Below are 27,073 nucleotides of genomic sequence, written 5' to 3'. Positions count from 1 at the left end.
TTATACACAACTTTATTCTTGAATCTCTGTAAGGAAGGACAGCCCTCAAAGACCGCTGCAGGTAGGTCATTCCAATCATTTATAGCTCTATTTAAAAATGAGAATTTACCTACATCCGTTTTCTGTTTCCTACATTTGATTTTAAAATCGTGATCGTTCCTACCATAGTACGTTGGCTTTTCTAACCGAGCCGTTATGTCTACCCATGCTTTCTGACCTAGATGTGCTCTATACAATGATGTTATTCTAGTTTTCCTACGTCTGTACGGTACTATAAAACATGCTTTGCGATCGTCATTTGTTTCCCGCATAGATAGTCAACTGAAATTGGCGGCTCCGTTCAAACGTTTTGGTGAATCTAACAATTAGTGAAATAGAATTTTGGCAAGTGAATACTTATTTTATTGTATTAGAGTGCTTTATTACTTTTAATTTTTATATACTTTCTTCCGTTTTTATCACCTCCCTACCATTTGTTCTTTTTTGCCAACATTTAAAACTGCAAATTCTTTAGGATACTATAAAGCATGCTTTGGGATCGTCATTTGTTTAGCGGATACATAGATAGTCAACTGGAAATGGCGGCTCCGTTCAAACGTTTTGGTGAAGCTAACATTAGTGAAATAGAATTTATCAAGTCAATTAATATTTTATTGTATTAGAGTACTTTATTTCTTCTAATCTTCATATAAGCCTACTTTCTCATAATCATGTAATAGTCAATTAAATCCCACTCGATTTTCGATTGTTTCTAGATAAATAAAAACATCTAGCGAGATTAATGTTGATAAAACACAACTGACCATTGAACGAAAAAAAATCAATCTATTTGTTTCCATGGATATACTAGAATCACTGTTTCTGAAATTTTATTAGTCCTTTTAGTTTCCAACTATTTAATAACTTTCTCTTGCTCTCTTTAATAGCTTTCGAAATTTTTTTTCGGAAGAGGGAGATTTAAATCCAATTCCGCTTCCTTAGTTTCTTCTAAAATATCTGCTGGTAAATTGCTTTCCATATTTTTTTAGTAACTATGTCAATAAATAAAATAAATCAAAGTTTGTCATAAGTAGGCTTATATTGCAATCTTTTGTTTCAGAGTAGCTGATTAAAAAAAATATTTATGCTCGACCATGCCGAAATGTAGTAATTATACACCTGGTAGCAGTCCTTTAATGCATGTCATTAAAGTACACCTACTCATTAAAGTACAGGTGTTTTCAGCCAATGACAACTCAGCTTACAGGTGTTCAGCCAATGATAAGTCAGCTTTGTACCGTTATAAAACCGCAAGTATCGATTATTCTCGGATATACAATCGAAAGAGAATTAGCGAAAAGTCACGGAGGCTGGAAATCCAATACTGTCGCAGAAGGTTATGTTCTGTTAGTATAATAATTAGCGTTAATTGTAAATAATATTCAAATAAATTCAATTTGTCATCTCGTTTTTCAATGTCGAATTCAATAATCAAGGTTATACCAAGTTTAACGGGATTACATCAAGGTCAGTGACATTATTGTTCCTCGGAAAAAATCAATCTTTCGCGTCTGCGCACATCTCACAATTCACGACCTAGAACAAAGTCACTTCCGATCTTGTCAGATACAAATAAAATGTATACATCTGAATAATTTCAAGTTAGAAATATGGTCGATCATAAAAAGTCGTATGAAACTCACCTATAATGGTAATTAAGAAGCTCGTATGAAAAATTATGAAACGAGCGCAAGCGAGTTTCATAAACATCCATCCTCGCTTCTTAATTACTATCATTATAGGCTCGTTGCATAATGTAATATTTACGTCTTATTTACTAAATTCGTCTTTATATTTCATTATAATGCTGTTTTACAAAGAAATAACGTAGGGTACTCGTTATAGTGTTATACAATGTAATTTCATTCATAAAAATTAGGAAACTCATTCAATAAAGTAATATCGTAAACAATTCCGTTATATAGGTCTACTATTCTCGTACTCGTAATTTTATTAATGACACGTTTCCGCTTAAGGACATAATTATTGTTATCTGTATAGATATGTTCACAATATATTACATAGCAACTGTTTTTAATGGTTTCATTGATGTAAATTCATAAGTACAATGCTTGACTACAGTTAGGCTAGTTTTCATCACGAAATGCAGTAAAACATATTGATAAATGTTTCAAATATATTTGACTTGACAGTACATGCTATTTATATTATGAACTCATGCAATGAAGAAACTATTGATTACACACATGCACTGTATCACTATTTGTCAGAGCTCTGCTCTTATATTCTTTCAAAATGTTGCTTGATCTTATCAGAACTATGGGCAAAATTTGAATTTTAAACAAACCGTTTAGAGTCAGGAGAAGGATCAAGCTGGCTGTGAACAGCCGTTTCATGATGTCACCAGGCAGTGAACCAATCACACAACGCCTTGCGCAGGATGCTTAGCATATGTAGACAGGCGCTACCGAGTGGCCATCTTGAATATCGTAAACGTTTTGACGATCCAAGCAGCCGTTTCTGAAACAGAAAATTTGATTTTAATTTTAAAGATGCATTGTAATAAAGATAATTCAGTAATTCTTCAATGACATTTTTTTTCTCAGTTGTATTTATTTTTGATATTAAATATTATAATACGTTAATTGCTTAAACGTGTTTCTCTAAGTAACGTAAGTTTAGGTTTTATTTAATTGTTACGTTCATGCTATGATCCATGTGGATTATGATTTAATTTCTCTTAACCTTATTGTAATATAATTAAAGTGTAAGTTAACGTGTTTGAAAGAGTAAAATATTTAATATTTACTCACTAGATGGCAGGCGATTGTATTCTGTAGATCTGGATTTATCTCACAGATGGCAGTTGTTGGAGGCATGATGGTTGTGTTGGATCATTGCCAGAAGTGGTGATAAAGCTATTGTCACTAGTGTAGTATGTCCCAAATATTCTCTCTTTTAAAATCACAGCCACATTCTTTGATTTTGTACTGCAGAAATGTTCGTTTATTTGTATTTTTATGTGTTTTATTTCAGAACTTTCTTCACACATTCCTGAAAAGTAACAGAAAAATTTATTTTAATTTATTTTTGTAACTTCTTAGAAATATTTACTGTTACATTATGTTACCTACGAACTTACTATAGGATTAAGCACTAGTGTGCAGATTTACATTATAATGCGAAAAAATCTTATAGGAAATGATATTATTAAATACTTTATAACAGTTCATATTGTAGAAAATTCAACTACTTTTATTTAGAATAACAGTTATGTTTAAAATAAGTTGGTACTGTTTTACACCCTAAATGTTATATTAGATAATACATTTAAAGCTTATAATTTTATGGGTTATGTTAAAAATATAATTAAATGAGAAACTTTAATCCGTTAAGTTATTAATACAGAAAGTCTTAGCGAAAATTGACGCAGTATACAGGGTGATACAAAAGGTCGTTTACAACGTTTGAGGGATGATAGGGAAGGTCAAGAGGAACAACTTTTTTATGTACGAAAATTCATATACATCTACAGTTTTGCCGCTAGGGGTGCTATTAAAGTGGAGTGGTTAGGAATCTAGAAGCTCGCATCATCCATGATCAAAAGGTCGTTTACAACGTTTAAGGTATGATAGATGAGTTCAAGATGGACAACTTGTTAATATAGGTATCAAAATTCATGTTATATCGACCGATTTCCCGCTACGGTGGGTCACAGCTCTACGTACTAAGTACTATTTCCACGAAAGGCGAGTTCACATGTTCAATTTACATACATTGTTCAAATTGCTCGCCATTCACTTCAACACAGAGATGGCATCTGCGTACCATTGATTGTCTGGTACGTTAAAAAATGCCAGAAGTTTCTGCGATGATCATTGCAGCTTTTACGGTATCTACAGAGGTTGAGTAAACGAGACGTTTCATCTTCCCTCACAGAAAGAAATCCATTGGTGTCAGATCGGGAGATCGAGGTGGCCACGGAAGTTCTTTTTGCCGAATAGTATAACATGAAGGCTTATCTTTCTTTGTATACACTGCGTTGCGAAACACACGATGTTGCTCGTCTTCGAACAGCAACAGACTGATCATCAACATGTACAACGTCAACGGTGACTGATCTAGTAATTAAAAATGCGCGCTCCTTAGCCCCTAATCGCTCCACCTCATCAGCGCCCCTAGCGGAAAACGGTCGATATAAATGAATTGTAAACATTGTAAGCGATCTTTTGTATCAGACTGTATATACGTCGGCCGAAAAGCAGAAGGTCCCGACGATACTTCCGCTGTTAGCATCCGCGAACGCTCGGTGCAATTTCGTGATTGATGCCTTAGCAGAAGGAGCAGTGGCGTTATCTTGCTGAAAATACGTCGTAGAACGTTCCGCATAAGTTGATTCATCAGACATGGAAGTCCATCGAGTCACTCCCTCTGGTGATCCCTTAAGGCAGTGGTCTTCAGCACTCGCTGTAGTGGGTAACGGGTAAGAAGTGTATCGCAATATGCACCGTCGTTCAAAAGAGAGGGGGAGACAGCATGCCCGCCATCAGCCACGGATGTACGTCAGTGCAGTGTCTTATCCGCCGCGGGTAAGAGATGCTAGCCCGAGAGTGCGCTGTGCTGATGACCGCTGCCTTAAGGCGTTTTGTCTCAGTATGATCTGCCTACAGTGTTACCAAATTGATTCTTAAAAACCCGCTAAGATACAGAGCAAAACCCGCTAAATTGTTATATTGTCAATGTTAAAATAAGACTATTTTACCCCTGTGAGTGTTAAAAAAACGCTAAATTCCTATATGAACAATAGAGTTTTCATAAATTTTACTCGCTAAATACTGAAAAACGCTATATCTAGCGGGTAAGCCTCTGAATTGGCAATACTGTCTACGAAAACCCAGGATTTATTGCAGATGTTTTTATTCATTTCATAGTATATATAGCTAGCTATTAAAATGTGAGATAATATAGTAAAAATACCAAGAAACGTAAGGGACTTCTAAGACGGTAAGATACGAATAAATTAAACAGAAAAGAATAATAATGGACGATAAATATACGGAATAGGTTAGGACAGTATATTGGAATTAAACGTCAATGTATACTAATATTGTCAGTGAATAGAATAATGCAGATCGGCGAAAGTTTTACGTAAGACATACTCGAATATAGCATTGCCACCTAGACACAGAACAAGGAATCAAAAACTTAAAAGACCGAAAGGGTTATTGTATTCATATCTTCCTAATCCGGTGTTTTTTTTTTCAACTTTTTTCTTCGTGACAGCTTTACATGTGGCAAGTTTAGGCCGTATAGGCTGACAAGTGATAAGATAATCTGAAATGTATTTTTTGGGAATATGCAAATAGCATAATAGAGTCATTTCACAGAATCTTTAGTGTCCTATCTGGAACATGTGTTGTGCTATGCTGTATGTCAATGAAACAAAGTCTTACACTGTACTTGTTTTTCTTTATTGTTGCAGAGAGCGGTTTTCTTTCGTCTCCTACGCACATCTGACCACATTCAGACGTAATGTAGGCCTACTGTATATGGTGTCCATGAAGATTGATTTCGGTCCTGTTCTGGAGAGAAGTTGGTGAGGTGATTTGCCAGATTTAAAAACAGTTCTAATATATATATATATATATATATATATATATATTTTTATGGAAATCTTGAATTCTAAGATGTGAAGTTTGTAGCCTACTGGTTTTGGGATGGAGAGTTTATTTCAGAGGACGACTGATTTCCATTATTGCATGTCTTGTTACTAACTTTGTCAGTCAATGTGTTAGGATAACCGTAAGCTGTGAAGTTACAAAATTGTGTGATTGGAACTCGTCAAGAAGATGAGATTTATTACTTACAGATGAAGGATAGATAGACCCTGTGATATTTCTTTCGTGTTAATGGGGGTGGTTAAAATACAGTTTCCTCAGCTGTAAGACGAATATCAGGTAAATCCTTGGCGAATTCTCAGACTCACCAGACCAGAATAGCATCTCGCTATGAAAAATTCTATTGACACTAGATAACATCGTAATTTGATAGAACGTCGATAAATAGTCGATAATGCATCGGGATACGACGCATTTGCTTACTATCTGGAGCTGCACCCGGGCGTGGGTTTGATTCCTTTTTTGTTTGATTTCCTGGCTGGTTTCTATTTTTTTTGTATTTTTTTAATGTAAGGCGAATATCAGGTAATCTATTCCTAGTCTTAGACCATACTTCGCCAAATACCGTTTCATTATCACCAATTTCATTGACACTAAATTATCTCAGTAGTTATTAGATACAACGTAGTTAAATAACCAACTAGGTTAGGTAAAGGTGGCTAGAGAAGGGTAAGGGACGACCCTTTGCACGTCGACCATACTGAGGCCTATTGTGCACCCCAAAGTTATGGGGTGAATGAGGGAGAGGTGTACCAGCCCACCGGTCGCATGTGACCCCTCACCCGCTCACCCAATGGGGGTCCACTACCCCCCCTTCCGCCCCAAGTTCATACCGCTAAGGTGACCAAGCATACAGGATCCATTCCAAAGGCCCTTCCAAGCTTCAAAGCGCCTTTGGAAGTGCTCTTAAAGAATGAATCCTAGCAAATATATTGCGTAAGGCTGGGAACCCAGGAACGGTTGCAGATAGGACGTCCCCCTCTCCGTAAGCGGACGAAGACATGCCTCATGACCTGTATATGTCTATGGAATGAGATGAACGAGACGAATGATATTGTTTATTGTTAGTAAAATAACATGGACAAAAATACAATCTTAGTTCTTCCCTGAAGGAGTAAAAAACTCGTGCTCAGGGAGATATCTAAACACAAAGATATACACAAAGATAATTATTTGACACAAACTGGGTCAAGAAAAAAAATTACAGGAATAAATTAAATTTAAAAATACAATTTCAATGTTAACAATGTAAGTCATACAAATACATATACATATTAAATCAATATATATTCTTTAAAAATTGAATTCCTAACGCTATTTTTTAAATATCTGATACTAAAATTTTCCAAATTTGGGTATTTATCAATTATTTTATTGTATAACCTTGGACCAAAGTAGGTACCATGGCTCAGAGCTGTGCTTGTGAAACACTTTGGTTCCTCTAGTCGTATAAAATCGGATCTTTTAGTTCCATATTTATGATGGTACAATTTGAATTTATTACGATTTTTATGTATGAAGATTAATAAGGCAATATAATAAATCTGTTTAATTTTCAAAACATTAAAATCAGTAAACAAAAGCTCAGATGAGTAATCAATTGGTTTATTAAGGCATATTTTAATAATTCTTTTCTGAATAAGTATTAGTGGAGTGAGATTAGAAATACATGCATGTCCCCACCCTAAAATTCCATACTGGAGAATGGATTGAAATAAAGCTAAATAAATGAAACGTAAAATATTAATTGGTAAATATGACAGAAGTATAGCAAAGATATAAATTGTTTTGTCTATTGCATAAATATGTAATATGTTTGTTCCATCGTAAATTCTTTTTCCTATCCGGGAGGGGAGTGGAAATGGACCGTAACAATGAAAATTTAAACCCGGCATTTGACTAAGTAATCATGGAAAACTACGTAGAAACCACAGTCAGGTTGGTCGGTCCGGGAATCGAACCGCGGACCCCCCCACCCAGAATTCGAGTCCCATGCGGAACGCATGAGCCACCTTGCTCGGTAATAACCAACTTAAAAAAAGAAGTAGCCGATGAAAGAATCACCACTCGATCAGGTTTTAATCCACGGACCTTTTTTCCAGTGACGAGCATAGTAATTTTGTCACTGAGGGCGACAGTCAAGAATCGAATTTTTGTCCCTTTGTTGATCAGTCGTTAATTGACGGAATGAGGCTGAGTCTGTTGCGTAAAGTGAAAGCTACGTGAGATCTAGTTGTAGACAAATGGTGAGAGCTGATAACAATAATGTGTGGGATTTGTAGGCTCTGAAAGAGAGAGAGAAGCTGAGGTCGGGTTCCACCCGCAGCAAATATCGAACTTATCTGAGAACACAATGTCAAGACGCCGGCCGGAGCCAGTGACAGGCTATTTGTATCAGTAAAGTTCTTATCCCTTTTTGCCTTCGCCAGAAAAGATCGACTGTGAGAAGCGGATCTTCCTGGGAACGCTATCGCCTACGTCCGCTCTGCTACATTTCTGTTTACTCACAAACTGACAGGAATGTCCCAAACAAACACAAGCTTCTAGCTTTACGGCGTTACTCCCTTCTTTGTGAAGACACTCGTATTAGCTATAAAAAAGGATAAATTGCAGTTCTATTTCTCCATTTTGAAGAAGACATTCATCCAACATTAGATGTTTATCAGTAACAGAATTTCTGGAAAGGTGGTCAGCCCGAGGCTATGATTTTACAACAAAGTAAAAAATGTATAGTCTAGTCGGCATTATTTTTTCCTGTTAAAATTTTAATTGCCATACAAGAGAGATAACTTCAGTAGGAAAGTTAAGTACATCATTCCGAGCAAGGTAGCTCATGCGTTCAGCACGGGACTAACATTCGGGAGGTCCGCGGTTCAAATACTCGGACCGATCAACCTGACTATGGTTTTTCCGTGGTTTTCCACAGTAACTTAGGAAATTCCGGGCAGGAATTTTTATTGCCACGTCCTATTTCCCTTCCCTTCCTATAGAAAAGAATTAGATTTCATATCATATCACTCACCTCCATCGTCTTATTCCATATTGAAAAATATTTGGAGCTAAGAGGGGTGAAGTTACAGGAGAATGGAGAACGTTACACAACGCAGAACTGCACGCATTGTGTTCTTCACCTAACCTAATTACTTAATTACGAACATTAAATCCAGGAACAAGTTACAGAATTTAAATACTTAGGATGCAATCGTATCAAAAAGAGTCTGATCAAATGAAAAAAATAGGAGTATTTAATTATCTTAATGACACTATAAAAAGATGTTTAAAAATAAAAAAAGAAAATACACATATTAAAGTTTTATAAAGTAATGTCAGTTCCACAATTATTGTATGAGAGCGAAACTTGGATCATGACAGAGAAAAATAAAAGTAAACTTGAAGAAAATGAAATGAGATTATTAATAGCAGTTGCTGTTATAAGAAAATAGACCATAAAAGAAGTGAAGATATAAGAAATGAATTATATATAAAGTAACCGGGGGTAATAAGGCCCAGCTAAGGAATAAAACGTTCTTTCTTTCAAATGGAGACGTTTAGCAATTTTTAAATAATGAAATAACATACTTCTATAGTTATCCTATAATATTTTATTTCAAATAAATATTCAAACAGACACATAAATGTTGTGAGCAATGAAAATTAACATCATGTCACTGGGCCTTATATCCTGCTGTGACAGATAAATAATAAGACCCACAACAAAGAATATAGTATTGAATACAATCTGGGCACACAAAGTCTTCAGTTTTTTCCTCAGTGAGACCTACACATTTATCATGCACCCAACATTCACAAGAGACACACACATGTACATCTACAACAATTCTCTTCGCAGACAGAACACATCGGCGTCCCCTGGATGTTTACAAATCCTGAAGTTGATGGTTCATCCAATGCTCTTTCTGCATTAGGATTGTCAGTCTCTCGTGTGTTTCATTTCTTGCAAAAAAGATTGTGCTTCAGAGTTTGAACTTTATAGTTCAGGGACTTCTATGAACTTGTGGGCGTTTCCACGTATTTATTTCATGGGCTTATTTCTTGCTCTGTTACTTCGCACCAATTTTAATTTATGAAGTGCTCATATGCTCATTAGCGAAAGTTTCACGGTAGCCCCAAACTTCTTAATGTTTACACAATAACGTGCATTTAATATTATATTAATTACTAGACCTCGGATTTTAGGTAAAAACCTATTTTGTTCCTCATGATATATACAAAAGAAAAGTTGTATATATACGAATTATGGAAATATATGTTCGAAAATGGTGGTCCTATACAACCTAAAAATACCTAATTTCACGTTAGAAACCATTTTTACCTAATTTTACATTTTCCAATTGCTACAGTTGGTAATATGGAAACGCTGTGTAATTATGTATGCCAGTCGTTCCTTGACAACAATCGCAGCACCTACGAGGATTCAGTTATTTCGAGAGCAACTTCCCAATGTGCCACTTCCACCAGAACCTATTCTTACCCGATGGGGAACATGGTTACAGGCCGTGGAATATTACAGCAAGCATTTGGAGGACATTAAGAACTTTGTTTTGAAACTGGGGAGGATGCAGTAAGCATTACTTCAGCTAAAAAACTTCTGCAGGACCCAACAATTGCCCGGGATATTGCATTCATCAAATCACATTATGTATTTCTGGTCCCCATTAATGCTCTAGAGTCTTCAGGAAAACCGGTCTACACGCAACTGGGATTGATAGAAGAGGCGACAGAAAAAATCAACTTGGTTCCTGGTTATGTTGGTGAAAAAGTTTCTGAAAAACTCAAATCAGTGCTTCAAAAAAAAACCCAGGACTGACAGTTCTCCGCACAGTTGCTGACATATTGGCTGGAAAAACACCTGAATATGAACGTGCTGTTCCCTTGCATCTAATACCAACATTTAAATATGCTCTGGTGTTATCAGTTGATGTGGAACGCTCATTTTCGGCATATAAGATGGTTTTATCTGAGAAGCGAAAATCTTCTTAGGGTTAATGAAATTTCCTTAATTTAATTTTATAAATTATTTCAGGTCAAGGTGCAGTTTATGTTTTGGTGGAGATGGATTACATTTATATTTATTATTGGATTAATTATTTGAAATTGTATTATAAAATTGGATTTAATTGTAATTTTTTGTAGATTGTAATAGTGATTTTGGCTCTAAAATATATACACATCGCCCGTCGCTCTCATTATTTATTAGTTGAGATAAGTCGTAGGATGTAGTTTCTCAATAGAAAACTTAGGAAAGGTGCAAGTTGTTTACTCTGGCTCTAATTATGGACATGTAGGCCTACAATGAAATAATGCCAAATGTTTCGGCTAATTTGTAATGGGAAATGAAATAATGTCATTTTTGATCACCTATTTTTGTAATTTTAGAACCTATTTTGATTTGTGATAGAACCTATTTTAGGTACCTAATTTAAGATTTTTAGGACCTAAAAGTCCGAGGTCTATTAATTACACACAGTAAAACGATTAAATATCAACTTAAATTTTGCAAAATTTTATAATGAAAGCAGAAATAATCTCACACAACTTGTTGCCACCAGTCAACTACAAACAAGAAGGAGAATCTAATTTCTTTATACCTCACTCGAATGCAAGAAGAAATAGGTCTTAAGAGCTGTTGCTCTCTTTTGCAAAAGTGAATAGGCCTAACTAATGGCAAAACTAGGTAGTGGGCCTTATAACATGCTGGGCCTTAATACCCCCAGGTACCTTACATAATCTGAACGATAAAACTAAAGAGTATATAAGAGTGGATAAGCCATGCACAAAGAATGAACATAGACTACAATTTCATTTTAAGAATTATAAACCGATAGTTAAAAGAAATATAGGAAGACCCAAAAAACGGTGGCATGAACAGGATATGTAGATTGCTACAGATAATAATGTCTAATGCGTGAAGGAAGAAGAAGAAGAAGAAGAAGAAGAAGAAGAAGAAGAAATCCAGACGTTTGATATGGCAGGGCACATAGAACGTATAGGCGTATCCAGAAATGCATATAGAGTGTTAGTTGGGAGGCCGGAGGGAAACTGACCTTTGGGGAGACCAAGGCGTCGATGGGAGGATAATATTAAAATATATTTGAGGAAGGTGGGATATAATTGTAGGGACTGGATTAATCTTGCTCAGGATAGAGGACCGATGACGGGCTTATGTGAGGGCGGCAATGAATCTCCCGGTTCCTTAAAAGCCATTTGTAAGTAAGGAAGCATGCATGAATCATTTACAACATTAGCCATGCATGCATATGTTCATTGAAAACAAATAATCATTCTCCACATTCATTTTACTCTTACCTCAGTCAGTGCATATGATACATTTCACTGCCGCTAGAACAGTTTTCACTGTCATTTAGAAACTTTTCATTTTATTTTCATTTATATTAATTTACCCATTTGTCATAATGTCTAAGTAATTATAGAATATGTTGTTGTTGTTTTCTAATGCCAGGCGTTTAACAATAAAGTCATTTGACCTCTTGAACTCCAATATTTTTCAAAGATATTATCATGGCCAGCCACTGAAGAACAGATTTTGAGGTGTTCCGAATCCATTTCTTGGTTTGAGTTGCACAATGGGCAGTTAGGGGACTGATATATTCCAATTCTATGCAGGTGTTTGGCCAAACAATCATGGTCTGTTGCCAATCTAAATGCAGCTACAGACGATTTTCGTGGTAAATCGAGAATTAACTGTGGATTATGATGCAGAGAGTTCCATTTTTTCGCTTGAGATTATGTTATCAAATTTTGTTTGTTGAAGTCTAAGTATGTAGACATAATAAATCTTTTCACAGAGTAATAGGTAGATTTAGTAACAGGTCTGTAAGTAGCAGTGCTGCCCTTTAATTATAGAATATAAAATACGCTAAACTTTAGAACTCTCTGAAGTGTGTCATCTGAAAGAGCAAGGTCTGTTAAAATACGCTGCCAGTGTTAGTCTTTCCGGTCTCGCTGCCATATTGATAATGCAATCAGATATAAACACTATATTCCAGCGCGAGAAATTCAGACATAAGAATATATATGAAGTTTTTAAAGTAGAGTCACGTAAACTCTTGCAACCTAAGGCAGCCGTAAATGTGGATTTAAAGTTGGATCTCGCATGACGCAAACGTCGACCAAGACAGACAAAACGCTGTGTACGGTTCCGTGTCCACATAAACAGACGTGGAGTGTATGTTACTGTCCGACTCTAAAAGCTGGGGAAAAGTTTCTCTTCACACTAAGATTTTTATTGTCATGAAAATAACATGTGCACCACGTCTATCATAAAAGTATTTTTCTCATATTTCTGAAGAATACGAGTTATTGAATTTTTTTTCGACAGAACCGAAGGTAGTGTCAATATTTAGTCTATATAAAAAAGAAGTAATATTCTGATAAATAAAATTATACCGTACGTAAAATTTAATGGAGATTCGGAATATGTTAATTTTAATATAGGGCGCCATTTAAAAAATAGTTTACTGCCACTTCCTGTATGTCTGAATAACTGTTTTCGAACACTGGCATAATATTGTATGAATTATCTCCAACAGTTTTTGTATAAAACTTTTTTTTCTAAAATTAAAATTTAAGAACTTATTAACAATATTCCATACTTATTGTTCACTCTGAGTAATACAGTATATTATAGGAGCTATCTCATCTCTTAACTCTTACTGAATAAGCCTACGTGGCGATTGTAAACACATAAATACGAAATATGCTTCTATTTATGATTTACGATTCAACTTACTGTAAATTTACTACATTGGACCTCATATTTATTTTTCCCATGCAGTTAGCACAGCATATTAAGCACCCTGCGGCATATTTCATTATATATATGTATGCGGTGAATTACGACCATTCCCCCTATGGCAGATATCTAGCACACATTAAATTAATCATTAATACATATAGTTTCTGTCAGAGTCTGACACGAATTTCAGCTTCTGTATGCAGAATTCTGGTATACCTTATGTACTTAAAATCATTGTAGCTATAACTGTGACTAGACAGTATGTGTGTTCTGATGCCATAGATCAGCGTTTCTCAAAATATGGTCCGCGGACCACCTGTGGTCCTCGAGGTCTGCCCTTGTGGTCCTTCAAAAAAGACAGAAGAAGAAATAAAATTCAAACGAATTGCTCATCACACTAATAGCTGAAAATCTCAGAGTTTGGAGATGACACATGGCAATCGCCTTTCACTTTTTCTCTCAATACTGACATTTAATGAAATTTATTACCCTACCTGTCTACCGACTTCCCACTCTACTCCCAACAACAAAAGAGGAATTTGAAGCTCTATGAACGTGGTGTTTCTCGTCATCTTTTCCCTGCACATCTGGCGCCTGTAACCCAGCCGGGACCACCCGAATTCACAACAGAGGACCAAAGTACCGAACCGTTTCATGTATTTATGACTTTCTTAATAGTTTTGTAGACATTCAGTCTGCACATTGAAATGGTCACGTACTGTACGTCGAACACCAATAATACAACTCTGAGGTCACAATTTGAAACTTATTTTCCAAGTAAATGTGACGAATTTTCATGGGTTCGTGATCACTTTCATTGCAATAGTGAAACTAACAAATTTTCATTGAGTGAAAGGGAACAGTTAATTGAACTCTCGAAAGACACCTGACTTAAAATGAAATTTGAAGCGGAAGGTGTGGATCTCATCACAAGTGAAAAGAGAATGTAGCGAACTGTACAATGGTGCTTTAGAGATTATAATTCAGTTTGCTTCTACGTATTTGTTTTTATTAGAGTTAGTGATGAAAACCCTTTCTCACACAAAGTACCGAAATCGACTTGATGTATGTGACGATCTCAGACTTAAGCTTGCCAGCATACATCCAAATATAGAACTGTGCAAGAACCTCATTAATGTGAGTACCAACATTTATTTATTTTTTTTTAGTTAATTAGTTAAAGATTATCTAAACTCTAATACCTATTATTAAAAGAAAAAAAAAAGAAAATTAATTTTCTTCTATTAATTTTAATTTAATTAGTTAATACTAATATAAAATTAATTGATTCTATTTTAAAATATAAGTATACTGGTATTAAAATATGCTACAAAAATGATAAATTTGCTTTCAAATGGAACAAGAGTAAGGTGGTCCGCGAAACTGTTCTGACTTAAAAAAGTGGTCCCCACTTCAAATAAGTTTGAGAAACGCTGCCATAGATGACTCCATTTTTGTTCTGCTTTACCACTGACTTAAAATTTCTGTTGAATTTTGGGAAGTGTATCCGCCTCTAGCCTATATAGATTATTATGGAAATGACTGAAAATGGTTTTTATTATAGGTGCCAAGAACGTTGTTAGTTAAACACAGTCGAATTTATGTTTCGGAACAGCCTAAACATATCAATGATATAACTTCTCACTGAGTTTGGCTTGGCTTGACTTCAGACAGCAGGATCTGGTACGTTAGCTCACAACGACCCATTGTACGCCATATAGCTATGCGCGGCGGTTTTTCCTAGTCCGAAGGGTGGCGTTCGTAAATCCTACGCTGACTGGCGTATCGTCATCATCATCATCGTCGTCGTCATCATCGACATCATCATCATCATCATCATCGTCATAATAATAATAATAATAATCATCATCATCATCATCATCATCATCACTTTATTAAACAGTAATTTCTTCACACGCACTAATAATTAAGTCACATGCTTCCGGTGCATTGGCATCCCAGTTTACACCATTTTATTACGAACAAAGCCGACTCGATCCATGGTATAATATAGGCATGTCAGTTGATGCCCATAGGAGCACGCGCGCGCTTTAGAAATCAGGAGAGTCTGAGCGCTTTACAGCTAAAAGGAAAGAGACGACGAAAGAGGTCGTAGATGTCGCTTGGTCGAGCTATATATTCAGGGATGGCCAGCACTGATTCAGTAGATAAAGGGAAGAGAACTTATTAAAACTGTATCCATGTTAATTTTTAGATTTGTCTGAGAAGTATAAGTGCATTACAAGAATGTAAGTTCTAATTTTAATGCTCACTTTTTTAGAAGTTTGAGTTTTTTATTCAAAACAAATATTTTCTGAACTTCGTTTTATAGAAAAGTGAAATTTTCAGATACAGACCTATTTATTTAGTAGTCTTGCAGAATGTTTTCGTGAATGTAATATACCGTAAATACGTAATATTACTGAAGATAGTGTATTGAAAATTTTGAAAATATTCGCATGGAAATTGTTTGTAAGGAAATGAATGAACAAAGCAACTACTGTTACATCATAAGCAAAAGATACGTGCCCATGTGTTGTAAAAATGTCAGCTCTATAGCTCAGCACATTTCGAGAAAATAATTTAATATTCTGATGATAGGAAGTTGCTCACCAATATTACCTTAAAAGCATAATGCGATAAGTGTTTGTTATGGAATATTAGTTAGATTTAAAATATATACAGCACCTAGGTAACTTTGCTTTGTACTGTAATATTGTTTTGATTAGTTTATTGATTACTTTTATAAGGCTAAAGGTACCACCAATATAAATTCCAACTTATCATGTCATACTCAATCTCTTTTTTTTTTTATTTTTTTATTTTGGGATATCACTTTCTTTATGATTGATGTGTTTCATCAATTTAGTACAGTATAGTTATACTACTAAGGAATTTATGTGAATATTCCTTCTTAACTCTTTATTATGTTATTAACATTTAAAAACAACTGCAATATTAAGAAATTGGTATTAGTAGTTTTGTTTTACAGACAATATAGATTATATCAAACAGAAAGAAGCCATATAAAAATAACACATACAATTTCACGTTTCGCCTGAAGTTTGTGAAAAATGTGCTTGCTTTGACATCACTGGTATAATATCACAGTCTAATATATACAGTCGCGAAGCTCAATACTTACTAAGTATGCAAACATAGACAGTTGTAATACGCATCCATAGATAGTTGCTCACCACCAGGATCGCTACTATCGCCTCATCACAGACCCTTTCCCTAGCAGACGATAAAATGTATTGTACTTTCGATATCGTGTTCTTTTGAAAAAATTAACACCTTCCTTCCACTATTGAAATATGAAATACATAAGGTTTATATATTATTTTCACAAAATATATACTATATTCACCTTCCTGGATATTTCGGATAACTCTAACCTATTTTTCTTACAATTTATAGTACTACAAACGTCTCTATGTCCCATATTATTATTCAAATTATTGTATTTTAGCCATTTACAGTTATTACAACCGATAACGAACATTTCACAGTTTACATAGCTTTTCATAAAAATGCGAAATACGGCACAGTCAATGCTTTTTCGATCTAGACGAGGGCGTAATGTTTGTTCGGGTTTTCTATTTCAGTGCATGGAGCTCAGTGAAATATTATATTAAACTTTATTGCTTATCATTGTTAAGGTTTATTTAGTGTAATTTGTCCATAAGTTCCGTTTACTTCTTGTTGCATAATATGTTGCAGAAATAATTACAAAACTGTGTTGTTTTATTGTGAAGAGAATTTTACGTGTTAACATAATCTGTTCGCGCCAACATTTCAAGCTTAGAATGAAAGCTATTTTGAGGTTCAATAAAAACGAATTTATATTGTGATTTCAATTCAGCACATCTACCTTTCTTAATTGTAGACAGAAAATTTACCATACCACTCCTATGAAATTAGTGTACGTACGATTGTGTTACTTCGTCTCTTAGGTAGTAGATAAATACAATAATTCAGTACTCAATTGTAGTATTAAAATATAGACAAGTAGAATGTGACGGGTGTCATACATGACATTATGTTTAATTATAATGTGCAATTGCGAATATAGGAATATAAGTTAAATATAGTAAACATAACCTATAATATCCATATGACATAACATACATATGTAGTCACAGGGCATTGGAGACCACTAAAATTGGACAGAAAGGGGCAACTGGTACAGTAAACATAACCTATAATTTCAACATATCTAAATATTCTTGCGGTGCAACTGAAAATTATTGAATCGTGCATAAATGAATGTACAAGAATTTCGCAATATTTAATCGAAATAAAGGCAGGTATTACATATACGAACAACATAATTTTCACACCAAAAATAATATTACACCTTAACTCGCAAGGAATTATGTCTGAAGTGTCTCCTAATCATTGTTTTAAATTGTATTAATGCAATTACATTACATTTTAGAGAAATATATGTTACTCTTTATGCATTCCAACTAATTTATATGGTTGAAACGCCACCCTTCGTGATCGGGTTAAGCGAGACACATGGTCTGCCTTACGGCCTTTATTAGATCACGATGGCAGTGACACATTCTGTTGTCCCTAGTACTCACAGCGCAACTATCGCGACAAATGCAAAAAATCATCCCAAGCTTCGTGACTGTATATAGTAGACTGTGATAATATGTCCTCCTGGTTATGAAAACTATCCAAACAAACTTTTTTCTGAATCATTATCTAGAATCTTCTGTCGATTGCATTGTTTACAAGAAAATAATGGATGTTGTGCCTAAAGTGGGCCGGTATGAGCCGGGTACGCATACGAAACCTGGGAAAGGAGCCGGTATACGGTACCGTTAATAAGGCTGATAAAATGTGAATTTAATGCATATCCATCCCAAACAATTTATTTTATTTAGTTTACATTTAATTACACATAGGTCTAATAAATACGTTGAAAACTCTTTTACATATTATCTACAGTAATCTCACCAGAGGTTTTGATTTATCTAGAGAAAATCAAAACTCGAGTGGGGTTTAATTGGCTATGACACGATTAGAAGATTAGAAGGATTAGAAGAAATAAAGTACTCTAATAAAATAAAATATTAATTGACTTACAAAAATATTAAACTGCCATGAAAATGTATTATTGTACCATCTCATTATTACAAATAATCCGCTAGATGGCAGAAGTTTGTTATGATCAGTTATGCCAACTATACAATCTTCATTCAACTCTATGGACGATTAGCCTACTAGTCAAAGAGTTGGTAATTCAGTTTCATTTTTATTAAAACCAGTTGCATTCCACGTCAATTAACAATATATACCCATTAAACATTCTCTGATACGTGACTATGCATAATATCATACAGCACAAGCTATAACATAAACATAACCTAAATAATATAAACAAGATAAATTAGAGAAAAGTTTTAGTTAAGGATTTTGAAATAAATATGAATCATTTTAAAAAGTAGAATTTTATTGAAAGTACAATGTTGGTAATCAAAGAAACAAATAATTCTAGGGAAGTGATAAAAACAAATAAATGCTAGGGAGGTGATAAAATTGTAGGAGCTACGCCGAAGTTCAATCCACAGCACCGGCTCGAATCCCTATCCTCTAGTGTTTTTCCCTTTGTGGCCTGACTCCAAGTTCGGCATATATGTTGACATGGGTGTACAAGATATTAAGAGTTTTGGGTTCTGGATATGTTTGCTCATATCACTAACCAACATTTTTATCTTAGGAATTCAATTCCATAGCGTGACAACTTGTAGAGAACCAAGACTGCACAGCCGGCTGCAGATCTCACGTCGAAATGCCTCAGCAGGAGAGAGCGATCATCCAACCAGTTTCGGAGTAACGCGTGGTCAATAGATTGATTTTCCAGCCGGTACAGCTGACGTAGAAAACCGGATTTCCTGATCATTGTAGTTTGCTAAATTCCGCACCATGCTGAGTGGGCACGAGTACCATACACTCACCGAATTTGCATGAGAGGATTTCTTTGCCCAGGAGGACTCGAATCAGCGTTCATTCTGTATCGTTAGCCCTAACGTAACGCTTTAGACCAGCCGTGGCGAAAATGTGATCGTCCGCCGAGGCACTGTGTAACCTGCAACGTGCATAGCATCTATGGAGGGAGGCGGACACCCGAAGGGGAAGTCAAGCAACTGTCTGACTTATTAACGGATTTCATTTTCCTTATGTCAAGCAATTAAATATAATTTTATACAGTATCAGGTTACAAACTAATGTTTAGTACTTGTAACGAAGAAAGAAATGAATAAGAAAACATAGGACACGTAACGAAGAAAGAAATGAATAAGAAAACATAGGACACATTATCACAACCTAAAATTAACTGTCTTCAGAATGTCTCTGCGACAGAGTTTCAAAATCAGGAATTATGTCACTTACTGCCAGTCGTAGTTGATCACGAAGGTATTTGTCTGTCAGTCGTGATCTGAATTTGGTTTTTACTATTTTCAATGTTGAAAATAATTTTTCAAAAACGTAAGTAGTAGCGAACATGACTTCAACAGAGCAAGTGAAAGAACGAAGCTTCGGATATTTATTTTTTGGCAAATATTTGAAAAGTTCAACATTTGTCAAGTCCTTACATCTATCTTTCACTTAACATCATATTGTAATTCTTTGAGTTTAAATTGAAGGTCTGACCGCATTATTCGTACATCTGCTGTAAAAGGATCGACGTACAGAGATAATAATAATAATAATAATAATAATAGTAATAATAATAATAATAATAATAATAATAATAATAATAACTCACAGTCCACATCTGTGGAGTAACGGTTAGCGCGTCTGGCAGCGAAACCAGGTGGCCCGGGTTCGATTCCCGGTTGGGGCAAGCTTACCTGGTTGAGGTTTTTTCCGGAGTTTTCCCTCAACCCAACATGAGCAAATGCTGGGTAACATTCGGTGTCGGACCCAGTCATTTCTCCGGCATTATCACCTTCATCTCATTCAGACCCTAAATAACCAAATATGTTGATAAAGCGTCGTAAAATAACCTACTACTAAACTAATAACTCACCTTTTAATGTTTCATGAGTGACATGTAGTATAATGCCGTTTTATGTTATACAACCGTTTCCTCGTAATACTTGTGAACAAATCATACATTTAATATCCTCATCATATTGTCAGCAAAAAAAAAAAATGCGTCCTCCCATCCTACTTGGAACTTTCGTTCTTGTAGAGGTAGGGCCTGCATAATTTCGTGAGAGACATTGGACGATACGCCACTCGCAGGTGAGAGACAAATACAGATGGAACGGAGTTTGACCACAGTCTAGTATATACAGTCACGTAGCTCAATACGTAGTAAATATGCATACATTAGGTAGTTGCTCACCACTAGGATCGCTAATATCGCCTCATTACAGGCAATGCAAAATAGTACCGGCACAGTCTATTGTTTCTAGCACCCTCAAAACTCAAGCTTCGTGACTATATAGTAGAGTGTGGTTTGACTCCAGTGACTGAGAGGGTGGGGCTTGGGGAAGGTAAGAAGTAAGAGAAATGCACAGCTATCATTGCGAGCCACAATGTGCTCTTGAGTCACATTTTCGCCACGACTGCTTTAGACCATGCGGTTACGATGCATTACTCAACATTATTTATAATTAGTGAGGTTTCGCGATGTACGATATTATTTTTTTAATTGTGCACAACCAAGAATAGGCCTATTTGTTGCAGAAAAAGGATCCCAATCTTCACTTAAGAGTTTGAATCAAATACAGGGCTATAAAATTGTAATAATAGCATGTGCTGTAAAAATTACATTGTAAATTTGATCAAGTAATGTGGATTTGAAGATGAATGAGCTGCCGCGTTAGGCACAGCTGTGGACTTAAGACGTTGGGTTCAGTTATTATTTTCCTGGGTGTTGTCATCGGATTTAAAATTGTTTCCTCTTCCCGTATAAAGGTTAGCGTTTTATTATGTATGTAGCGTTACGTGAAGCTATACAACAGTGCAGCCAGGTCAACTTTGCTCCTAGGGACAAAGGAGAGCATCATCTTGTCAACAACAAAAGAATACACGGCCCTCGAAACTTCAATGTATAGAAAAGAGAGTGCATCCAACATTCAAGGATATTGTCTACATTTTCTGTGTGCGCTGAATCTGTAACGATCTCTTCCGGAGAGCCCATGTGCTCTATTGTATGAGAGGCATCAGGGTTGTATAGCCTACGCGGAACAACGAAAATAGAAGGTTGCATTTCATATGTTACTAGGTCATCTCATTAGCAATAACCCATACTTATTATATCAAATTAAATCAGCAGCAGTTGTCTTCAACAACTTACTGAATCACTTATATTCACGTTGAGGTGTCCACACCTGTGGAGTAACAGCTAGCGCCCGGGTTCGATTCCCGATCGGGGCAAGTAAAGGCTGGTCAAAATAAACAGGGAACGAGAATCAGAATCAAAACGAGAAGCAGAGAACGTGAATATGAAAATTTTTGATTCACAATAAAGAGAACGTAGACGACTATGCATATCAATATGTATGTCAATAACGATATGTAAAGTCGATATTACCCATTATAATGTTATTTGTGTATAATTGACCAATGGCGTTCTCTCATGAGTACAAGGCAGCCAACATAAACACAGGTTAACTAACTTCGAAATTTCAACTGAAACATTTCATTAGGTACGGTACTATAAATATGCCCAGGCATCTTTATTATCACAACCTATTTTAAGTCTACCATAACGTAAAATACTTAGAGAAGAAACATTTGTAATAGAACAAAAATGAACACAACAGTAGTTATTGAATTGAATCATGAATATGTAGTGTGTAATACAACCAATACAGTAATCAAATATGATTCACTTACGATCGGTGTTCAAAGATGCAGCTATTGAAAGCCATGTATTCTCCTTCATTTTCTCATCTTTATACGAGGCGCGCCGCTTATCGTAAACTTGAGGATTTTCCTCAACACTCAATATTAGAATCTCATCAAATAAAACTTGCTCCATGATGCATAGCACAGAACAAAATAATGCATAGGTTATGTCACGGTCTTCTTGCTACAAAACATACGACGACAAAATAGCTTTTAGATGGCAATAGAATGAATCTAGTGTTCTGTGATCGGAAACGTGAACGCCAAAGTTGAAACTTGGCCAACTCTCCGTTCCCGATCCCGGGCTCCGGCAAGCTTTTCGTTAATTGTGAATGCTTACATTTAAATGTACATATTTTAACAATTTTACCGTTTTCGTTTTCGTTCCGATTCTCGTTTCCGGTTTATTATGAATCAGCCTTTACTTGCTTGAGGTTTTTCCCGGGGTTTTCCCTCAAGTCAATATGAGCAAATGCTGGGTAACTTTCGGTGCTGGACCCCGGACTCATTTCACCGGCATTATCACCTTCATCTCATTCAGACGCTAAATAACCTAATATGTTGATAAAGCGTCGTAAAATAACCTAATAATAAAATAAAAATAATAATAATAATTCAGGTTGAGAACAGCAAGTACGCCTAACCCGTAACTAATCATAAAGCCAAGAACCACATTCCTTTTCCCCTTCTGTTAGAACACCCACACCTCTCCACGTTGTGCTTTCAGGGCCGATCGGGCCATATTTTATTACTCCCTCTGTTCCAAAATATGGTATAGAAGATGTCCTTTATTCCGTTCCGAAATATGGTATAGATCTGTTAGAGTCTTTAGCAATATAATATAACTTTAATACATCTTCAAGATACTTATTTGTTTGATAAATTAGCATAAGAAAAACTAATAAATAAAGTACGTTTCATTTCGTGTGATGTCAAATTAATAAAGTAAAAAGCAAACATTGTTTTGAGAGAGGCGAATTATTATAAAATTGCAGTAAATTAGAAACCGTTTTTATATTATGACTGTTGTGCCTTAGATGTTCTATTAAAAGATTGACTGGGTTGGTGTTACATTTTCTGCAACAGGAACAGCATAGCAGGTGCCAATTTGATTTCTGTTCATAATGAACTATTTAAATATTATATTTTGATGCACTACAGAAGATTAGAAACATTCACAACTGCACTGTCTGATAGTCCCTTCACTACTGAACAGAATACCACACCGCGAAACATTTCGTGCGTTTATGCGCAGTAATCGAACTTGTTTTGTTTGTTACTGTACTATTATATATTTTGGAACGGAGAGAGTAGAATGCTTTCAAGCCAATAATTGGCTAGTCTCCTAATTTAAGATAACCCATCATGCCTGTGGTTTTTCTAAGTCTCTAAGATAAAAGAAATGGGCTATGGATATACATACCCCCCACTCAAATTTCGGAATCTTCAAAATAAATCCCTTAAAAAAATCTTGGCCTTGGTTTTCGCTTGTCGCCTTAGGTAACTATTTAACCCTTTATCAGGCCATTGTTTTGTAGTCTTAAAAAATTAAACGTTTACTAAATGACGAAAATTGTGCCCTTAAAGTCACTTATATTTTTAAAAAATTTTATTTTGACACGTTGAGCCCAAATGGTATAGTAACAAACAAAACAAGTTTGATTATTGCGAATGCGCCCACATCAGAATACTTATGAACAAGCAATTCAAAATTAATAAACTTAAAAATGTAACATTTGTTAGAATTTTGTGAATGAATTACACGGTTCAGAAATAAATTAATATTATCGCTCTTTCCATACAATAATAATCACACTCTCAGCTGGCTTTTCAATTCAGAGTATCGACATTTTGTGATCTATACCGATCTATCTATTTTTCATCTAACTGATCCTTCTTTTAACATTATATCATATACACCTCATCAATACGAGAGTCGACCTGGTTGGCGAGTTGGTATAGCGCTGGCCTTCTATGCCCACAGTTGCGGGTTCGATCCCGGGCTAGGTCGATGGCCTTTAAGTGTGCTTAAATGGGACAGGCTCATGTCAGTAGATTTACTGGCATGTAAAAGAACTCATGCGGGACAAAATTCCGGCACATCCGGCGACGCTGATATAACCTCTGCAGTTGCGAGCGTCGTTAAATAAAACATAACATTCCACATTCAATACGAGTGACTGATTAACGAACATACAGAATGCCAATACTTGCATTCTTTTAAAGACTTCTTTTCTGAACATGATATCACTCATGGGTTTAAGTTTAAATTTTGATCTTTTGATTGTCACTATGTGGATTTTTACGATTGAATCTGGTTATGTAACATCAAAAGATTCAAATACTGTGGTCATCTTTAAAAGACTATTAGTTTATGAACTTTACCTATGTTTTATTACATGTTAAAATGATTTTGAACTACACCTTACATAATTTTACATTGTTTTTATTTTTTTAACTTAGTTTATACTAAGCATATATGTCTCTTCTTTTATTTCACCTATGCTCAATTTGTTAATTTATGTCTCTCCACCTGAAGATGATGTTTAAAAAATCGAAAAATTACTAGAATTATAACCTTCTAATGTGAAATAACATAAAATTGTTTCTGTATTAATTGATAAGTTGTAGAATGAAACTATAAAATAATTATTACTATATAAACTCCAAGTTATCTGAAATTTAAACCTCAATATGACTTTCAAATTTATCTCTAATATTATTTATTCCAGTGATAGGCCTATGTGTTACTCAAAGTTGCGAAATCTTTCCATGCCGACCAAATGCTATTTCGAGAATGATGAGCAAGACTTGAAGCGCACGAGAGTTACGAGCCGAGACTCGAAAGACAAGTGCAATGAACACAGCGAATGAGAGCGGTAGTTAGTTTTGTTCATCTCTACTCGAAACATTAATACGAATCCATCGTTCTAACAAAGAGTCTCGAGAGATCCGCGTATTGGAAATTAATGTTTTTTACTGAGACACATCGTTCATTCACAGTGTTCTGCACAAGGGCAGGTCTTCACTGCAAACCCAACTTTTCTCGACAGTGTTACTACAAGCCTTTTTCCTTACACAGTATGGTCTACTGTTCGAATTGTCGTATTGTAATACTTCTACATAAAATCTCTTCTTTAGTGTTAAATATCGAATAAAAAGATGAAATAATTGAGTAATTTGGGGAAAGAGAAACTGTGCCACATATCGCGTCGGAATACGAGATTGGTGTGTCTAAAGTATATAAATCTATAACACGAGACCTCTACTATTTCTTTCTTTCCAGAGACAGCCATTACAAGTAGTTTCCTTGGTCCTTAAAACCCCGTCGTTGACAACCGGACCTAAATTAGTGAACTTCTGATCGACTACCAAGCGTGTAAAATACTTGACTATGGAGGAAATTACTACTGTCGACACCATAAGGGCAGGACCGGTATTACTGATGTCCTCAAGCGCCATAGATGGGAGGTACACGAGAAGATCCACTACGTTTCATCCTTGGATTCGAACAGAAGAGCAGATATTGTAGCCATCCACAGGACTCAATCTAAGGCAGTGACCGGCATGTTCCGTGCTCTGTGACGTCATACCACGGAGCCGCCAAGCTCTTTGCTCGGCAATCTCTGCATATTGAGCACAGCGAGGAGAGAAGGTTCATCTGAACAGTGGTGGTACGGCGCCTATGCACTGACAGAGCGCGATCCATTCGTCTGAGGTAGTATGGGAACAGCACAATTACAATACATTTGTACGAAAACAAAACTGTACATCCGTGAGAAATCAATGTAACAAAATATTTTGGTTTGTAATCAAATTTAATATACTTATAATAATATGAAATTCATAATACAGCCAGCTGCAGAAGCGTTCGCATTATGTAAATGAGGCTCCGAAACTGCTATAAATATACAAATATAGAAATAAATAATTTAAGCAGTACTACAACACTTTGTGTACTCGGAAACTTGAAAACAGCTCAAGTGTTTTTAACAGACATTTTCCTACACAATATACAGATTGAACTATATAGGCCCTAACTTGGTGAGTAGTATGCAAAGTATATTTCAACTTTTGAAACACACCATCACCTTCTGTTACTACCTTGCCCAAGTTAAATGCTTTGTCGAGATCAAACTGTGTTATGGAGTATGGAGGAATGGCGAAGTGTTTGATTTGTGGCAAGCTGTTTCAGCATGTAAAGAAATGCAATATACAATTCCATTATTCTCTATGCCACACAAATGATTATGACAAATATGGGGGAGAATATCGACAAATAGTCTACTAATGCAGCAATTGAATGATAAATTGTTAAGTGAAGCTAGGGAACACACTGTCAGTGAATTAATGGTAAGCTTAAGGCTTTGCTATTGCAAAGAACATGCGTTCTTTTAATGACAGGGAATTTGCCAAGAATGTTGCCATCATGACCACAGAGTAGTTATTCCCTAGCAAAATACAGGAATGTGATTCCATCAATTTATCTCCAAGAACTGTCGTATCATAGCTGCACTGACGCCACTGCGCTGGTGCGTTTTAACAGTAATACGACTCAACTGCTCGCTGTTCCAAGCTCTTGAGGCCTGACTGGCTCTTACGTCATAACTGCAGCATCTGCCGGCCACTGATCTAAGGGAATAGTTCTTGATCCTACATTCCGGTTTGAGAAGAGGCACAACACGTTGATGAGAAGAAATCCATTTATGAGTCCTGCATCCCATACCTAAGTGAGAAA

At 35.6% G+C, this 27,073-nt stretch overlaps 1 long non-coding RNA gene across 1 annotated transcript; it reads right to left on the bottom strand.

Annotated features, from left to right (window-relative positions):
* Nucleotides 1-2,056: 2,056 nt before the first annotated feature.
* On the bottom strand, nt 2,057-3,048 carry LOC138702241 (uncharacterized). Its single transcript, XR_011332824.1, has 2 exons — nt 2,814-3,048; nt 2,057-2,520 (listed from the first exon to the last, which is right to left on the bottom strand). It is a non-coding gene; the product is annotated as an uncharacterized lncRNA (long non-coding RNA).
* Between the last annotated feature and the right edge of the window lie 24,025 nt (nt 3,049-27,073).

The sequence above is a fragment of the Periplaneta americana genome, chromosome 6 (assembly GCF_040183065.1).
Source record: "Periplaneta americana isolate PAMFEO1 chromosome 6, P.americana_PAMFEO1_priV1, whole genome shotgun sequence".
NCBI lineage: Eukaryota > Metazoa > Arthropoda > Insecta > Blattodea > Blattidae > Periplaneta > Periplaneta americana.
Note: the sequence above shows the minus strand (reverse complement) of the source record. Positions and strands in the feature narration are given on the sequence as shown.